We start from the raw sequence: 7,309 nt of genomic DNA on the forward strand, positions 1-7,309 counted from the left end.
TCATTGTCCTCTATTCCATTTTAAATGAATTCTAACATTTTGGTTTGTTTCTCAATTTATGTCCTTTCCAAGGTAACAATAATTTCGGTGTTAACACCTAGTTTTATCGTTCATAAATATGTATAAACATGATTTTGAGTTCATTTAATTGAAAATTTTGAAAAATTTTATTAGATTTGGGTAGTCAGTATATAAGACTATGGATGTTCTTTATTATCAGAGAGCACTAGGTTCTAATACAACTACTGCTTTACTAGTATTTTTAATGGTAACCAAGTGTTTAAGATAAAAATTTTAAAAATCCGAAAGAATTTAACCCCTTCCCACACTTAAGATCTTGCAATGCCCTCATTTGCAAGAAATCAGTAACAATTTAAATTATTGAGGGTGATTTGTGTGAAAATGATTAAATTTTACCAAAGCTTCCAAATATATTGGCGTTTGTTTGCTGAATGATAAATGGTGCATATCATTTGTTCATTCTGTCTTGTTGTTATATCACATTTATTTTGCATCTTGTCGTCAAAATTAGTTGCTTTTGCTGAACTTAATGCCAGTCTTTGAAAATGCGTTGTTTTACCCTGTTGTGTACATAAGATAAACTGCAAACATATATTCATATTTTTGAAGTTTGGTATATTACCCCACATTCAAAAATTATTAAAATCTAATAATAAAAGTTAGAAAATTATAAAAACTATTACAATATTAACATAAGTATTAAATGTATCAACATTAAAAATTACAAAATAAATAAAACTAAGTAGATTAGGGATGATACTGATACCAGTAGGGGTTCCATGCATAACCATAGGTGCTATAAAATGCTTCAGCTGGGTTATACGTAGGATACGGTGGTTGGATCTCTATAGACCAGAGAGGGAATATGGGCGATGGAGTAGGAATATAGTTTCTACCTATATGTTGGCAATAAGCTATGATTTGGTTTTGATGAACTTGCCAATCTTCAAATGCTCTATGTCTAGCATTTTCATACTCTTGTGAAGCTATAAACCTTTGCATTTTTGCCATTTCATTTCCCACTCCTACATTACCTTGTTGTTGGTTTCTCTCAACCTGTGGATGTCCACCATGGTATTGTACTGCGGCGTTATTTCGCCTCTTCAAAACCTTCGCACCATGGTATACATTTAAACCTATTGTATCGCGGGGTTCAGGTTCTTCGACTAATAATCCCCCCGACTTATATCCACACCGAGATATTCAGCAATCAAAGTAATAAATATACCACCTCCTATTATGCTATGCGGTCTCATCCCCCTAACCATAGCTGATAAATAATAACCCACACAATAAGGTATACTTACAGCGCTTTGTGGGTCTCGAATACACATATGGTAAAACAAATCCTGTTCATTTACCTTTTCCTTATTCTTACCTCTTTGTGTAATCGAATTAGCTAAAAACCTATGAATTACTCTTAACTCTGCTCTATCTATATCCAAATAAGAGTAATTTCCCCCTTTAAATCGGTGATGGCTAGTCATTTGACTCCATACACCATGTGTATCAAAATTTTTGTCTATCTTTCTACCATTTAGTATCAACCCTCTACAATCGGCTGATGCTAACTCCTCAGGCGTATATATACGTAAAGCCTGAGCCATGTCTAGTAAAGACATGTGGCGCATCGAACCTCCTAAAAAAAATCTAATAAAAGATCTATCGGTTAAACTAGCTACCCGATCATTTAATTCTATACTACACAACAATTCTTCACACCATACTTTATATACAGGTCTACGCATGTTGAATAACCGTACCCAATCGTTAAAAGTAGAATTACCATACCTCTGTGCAAGTAATTCCCTAATTGGCCCGGCCAATTCTACAGCTTCTAATGGTCCCCAATCTATGATCCTGGGTACCTCAACAGCTTTAGAATGAAGAGTATGCAAACCCCTTTGGTATTTTGGATAATCTATCCAAAGTCTGTCAAATCTCAGGTTCGGGTGCAAATCTTCCAAGTGCATATCAGAAAATGTCATGACCGGATGAGGTATTTCTTGTTTGTAGTAGTTATCCACCTCCTGTTGTTCCGCATTCTCAGCAGAAGCATTGCGAGCTTGGGATGAAGATTCACCCCTTTCACTCTGCAAAACACATCAAACACAATTTTTGTGCATCCAAATATGCATTAGTGTCAGCAAAATCATCAATCAAAATAATTACAATGACATGATCAATTTATATCAAGCTTAAGCTCATTTACATATTTTCATCAAATCTACACTTTTTCAAATAAGCATATACGAAAATGTTCGCCAAGTTCATAAGCATTCAAGTCAAATAACATGTAAAAATAATCATTACTAGCAATTAAACAAGTTTCAAATGGCATTATCTCTCAAAAATCAAGTTCATGAATTTAAGACTTGAAAAAGTCCACTTTAATTCTCAAAATCATGTTTAGGCTCAAAGTTTGGATCATTTAACTACCTAAACATGTTACACTACTTAATTTAGCAACAATTCATGACAAAAATCGGCCATAACCTGTTTATATCAAAAAGCCCCAAATTTGCTCAAGAACACAAACCCTAGATTACTCAAAATTTGAAGTTTAAGGCTTCTAATCATGTTAAATAGCATCAATCTAGGTTATACAAGCATAATACATAAACAATTTAAGCATAATTACACTAAAAAGCATCAAAATCAAATTGGGTATAAAATTGCTCAAGAACACCAATTTTCGGATTAAATGGTGTTTAGGTGTAGAAATTTACCGTTTTTCTTGAATAATTCCTTGATAGCATCCTTCTTAACATGATTTTAGTAAAAGATTTGATGATTAACGGTGAAAAATTGTGAATTTGGGAGGTCTTTTTCGTGTATTTTCGGGTTTTATCGCAGTATTTTCGTTGGTGTTGGGTTGGGGACTGATCAGTTCGTCCCTTATATTTTTTTTCTGGATTTTAGTCCCTCCGCGACTTGCGGTGTTTGATGCTTACAAACTATGCGAGTCGCGGTGTTTTTTTTTTTTTTTTTTAAATAAACCTTAACTTATAAAACATATATAAAATAAATTTAAAATTTTGTTTTCCTTTGTTTTAGGACGAGGTCGTTTCGGATCGATGTCCTAGTCCGTCCTTTGACAAAATTTTAAAATTTGTCTTTTTGTAGCGATTGTTTTAAAAGCTAAGATTTTTAGGGTTTTTTTTTTAATGTTTTTGGCATACTTTAATTCAATAAGATTAAAAATAATGATAATAAAAGTTCTCGTCCCTCCCTCGGGTAAAGCAATTTCGGTTCAAAGACCTAGTCTTCAACTTACGACGATTTTTAAAAATCATATTTTTAACTTAATGAGATAAAGTAAATTTTTGTTTTTAAATTCACACCAAACTTAAAATAAAAATACATAAAATTCAAAATTAATATTAAAAATTCACACCAAACTTAAAATTTGAAATGCATAAAATTAAAAAAATTCTTATTTTAAAAATTAAAAATTCACACCAAACTTAATTTAAAAATTCATATTATAAAATCACACCAAACTTATATTATATTTTTCAAATATTTACAATTTTAAATATATTGTTTTTACAAAGTTTACAATATTAATTTAAGATTTATATATTAATTTTAAAAACATGGTAAAAATAAAATTAAAAATCTTTTTGGCTTTTATCCCACTTTAATCAATCAAATATTACCAAAAATATGCGCCCCTCTTTTCGGTAAAGTAATTTCGGTTTCAAGACCTAATTTAACACATGACGAATTTTTGAAATATTTTGGGTTGATTGATTAAAGATATTTATACCTTAAGAATAAACGTTAAATTTCGCAGTGATGTAATAAATTTTTGAATGATATCAATAATTTCGGTCGCCAAACCTAATTTTATTTAATACCAATTTAATACTTTATTGCGAACAAATTAGCGTTTATTATCAAAAGGTTAAAAATAAAAATAAAAATAAAAACAAAAAAAACTGTACAGACTTACCTGTGAGATAGTATTCTTAGTTATATGATATATCCCATTCATAAGATAGTCGGTTTAATTGGTTTTCCATGGCTACATAGGCGTAACCTCGAGCATTCAGTGTTTTTTCTTCTAAACATATGAACGGTCCGTATCTGCATAAAGTAACAAATTCGGTATTTGAATAGATTTGATTATTTGAAAATTTACCTCCATGTGACCATTTTCCGCATTTGTGACATCTTTCTAGGTGTCGTGCTCTTCTTTTCGCTGCGGATTTTGATTTTCCTTTACCAAATTGTAACTTATTATCTTCGCATCTTGATTCTTTTCTTACTACGTCCAATCTTTCTCTGATTACTGATACTATTTCACTCGGAAGTGTGTCATTATTACGTTTAGTGATCAAAGCGTGTAGCATTAGACCATGGTTTAGTTCACAGGCAGTCTTCATTTCGTAAAAACCTAAAAAAATAAAAATTCAGAATGGGGGGAAAAGACTAGTTCTTTAGGGTCTGCTAGGGAAAGACCATTCGAGTTCCATTTTCGAGAACTACACGAAAACAGAAAATCTAATTCTAACAGAAATACATAAACCTCCCTATACTTAGTTGAAATTGTGATTAACATTCTATTCAATTGAATCATCAACAACTTGTATATCTTTGACTTTTACTTCAATCCATTTGTTGATTTCCTCCGTAACTTTCACAAATTCAACTAACATCGCCTTTTCTTTTGACGATAAATTGGATATTAATCGGTTATATAACTTAAAGTTTCCTTTAATCTTAGCATCGTGAATCCGTTTATAAAGTTTCTTCGTTGAACTGTTAAAAATGGGTTCATCTAATTTCGTATCATCAACGGCATTCTTTGTGATTGGATCATCATTAAGTGTTTCTTCATCTTCCCCACACTTATGCGTTTTTATTGGTCTAACAGTTTTGGTTGGTGGAGATCTAAACTTTCGGTTAACAAAGGTGATCGATGTATCACCATCCCTAAGTGTCATTCTACCTTCTCTTACATCAATGAATGCCTCGGTGGTTGCTAAAAATGGGCGACCTAGAATTAGAGGAATATCAAGGTTTTCCTCCATATTAATCACTATGAAATTTGCAACAAAGGTCAAACTTCCCACGTTAATAAGTAAATTATTTGCTATTCCAACCGGGTGTTTAATGGTTTGGTCAAATGATTGAACACCTATTTTGGTTAGTTTTAATTTACCCATGCCTAATCTTTTGTATAAGGAAAGAGGCATAATATTTGCACTTGCTCCTAAATCTGTGAGTCCATTATATACAGCACCATCATTAAGTAAGCAAGAAATGATAAATTCACCCGGGTCTCCTGCTTTAGTAAGTCAAGTTGGTTTGTAAACCTTTTTCGGGTGTTCTTTCCTTGGTTCTTTCACTTCTATTTGAATTTCTTGTTCACATTTTTCTTCGTTTCTTGGAATGGGAGGTTTGTATAAGAATTCTTCTTCATCACTCAAATTTGAATCCTCCTTATGAAAGGACCCGTTCATATACATTATAAACGATTCACAATAGTTGATTACATCGTGAGGTATTTGACCTATATATGATACATTTTACAAACATTGCATTCGTTTTTAAAAGACAAACTTTCTTTATAATGAAAATTGACGGTATGCACACCATTTCATAATACATCCAACTATAATTGACTTAATAATAATCTTGATGAACTCAATGATTTGAATGCAACGTCTTTCAAAATATGCCATGAATGACTACAAGTAATATCCTTAAAATGAGCTAATGCACAGCGAAAGATTTTTTTAATACCTGAGAATAAACATGCTTTAAAGTGTCAACCAAAAGATTGGTGAGTTCATAGGTTTATCATAACAATCATTTCAATATATTAATAGACCACAAGATTTTCGTTTATAAATATATGTACACTCGCAAGTGTATAAAAGTATTCTATAAGTTGTAGGCACCCGGTAACAAGCCTTAACGTTCATGTTTTACCCTCTGAAGTACACTATATCAGGTGTGTTTAAAATAACCTCGAAGTACTAAAGCATCCCATAGTCAGGATGGGGTTTGTCAGGCCCAATAGATCTATCTTTAGGATTTGCGCCTACCGTACATAGACAAGTAGTTTAATGCTACCAAGCTAAGGGTATATTTCTGGTTTAAACCCACGTAGAATTAGTTTTAGTACTTGTGCCTATTTCGTAAAACATTTATAAAAACAGTGCATGTATTCTCAGTCCCAAAAATATATATAAAAGGGAGCAAATGAAACTCACAATACTGTATTTTGTAGTAAAAATACATATGACGTCATTGAACAAGTGCAATGTTGGCCTTGGATTCACGAACGTATCAATATTGAGATTCAATATTGCAGGAAAAGTACGTAGACGCAACGGAGATGATAAACACTAGTTTGACTCACGAGCAATACTCCTGAACCATACCCATAACCTCCATAGTTTTAACCCATAATTTCCTTAGCTCTGTCCCGCTCGAAAAACAATTTCGAAATCACTCGGACAACACTCCGTCGTAATATTTTATGTATACTGATAATATCTTGAAATAATACGGAGTAAATATATATATGTAAATCGATTGAGAGAGTTTAGAGAAAATGTTTTCAAGTTTCTATCAAATAATGAAACCTATTGAATTCTATTTATAATAGATTTTTGAATTATTAAAGTGAATTATTAAAGTATGAATTATTAAAGCGAATTATTAAAGTATGAATTATTAAAGTATGAATTATTAAAGTGAATTATTTAAGTATTAATTATTAAAGTGAATTATTAAAGTATGAATTATTAAAGTGAATTATTAAAGTATGAATTATTAAAGTTAATTATTAAAGTATGAATTATTAAAGTGAATTATTAAAGTATGAATTATTAAAGTAAAGGTAAAGTAAAAATAAAGCAAAGGTAAAGTTTAAGTATAGTAAAAGTATAAAACTATGTACGTATAATACGCGTATAAATATATATAATATTAATTTAAATCGTTATATATATTTAATAAAATAAAATATAAATATCGTTATCTTTATCATACTGGTTAAGTAATGAGTTGTTAGAAGTGGTTCTAGATATTTATAAAAGTTATATACGTTTTAATAATAAAGTTCTTTTTAAACTGAAAACGTTTTTGTACGTTTGAAACTAAATCAAATAAATATGATAATTTTGTTTTCCAAAACTAAATATATTTAAGAAGCATTTTGTTTAAATGTTAAAATAATGGAAATTGTTATATCATAAAACGTTTTAGAAAAGTAAAATCATATATTTTCATAATAGGTTTCAAGTTTTTAAATTACAGTCTGTTGGTG

This window comes from Rutidosis leptorrhynchoides, chromosome 11 (assembly GCF_046630445.1).
Source record: "Rutidosis leptorrhynchoides isolate AG116_Rl617_1_P2 chromosome 11, CSIRO_AGI_Rlap_v1, whole genome shotgun sequence".
NCBI classification, from domain to species: Eukaryota; Viridiplantae; Streptophyta; class Magnoliopsida; order Asterales; family Asteraceae; genus Rutidosis; species Rutidosis leptorrhynchoides.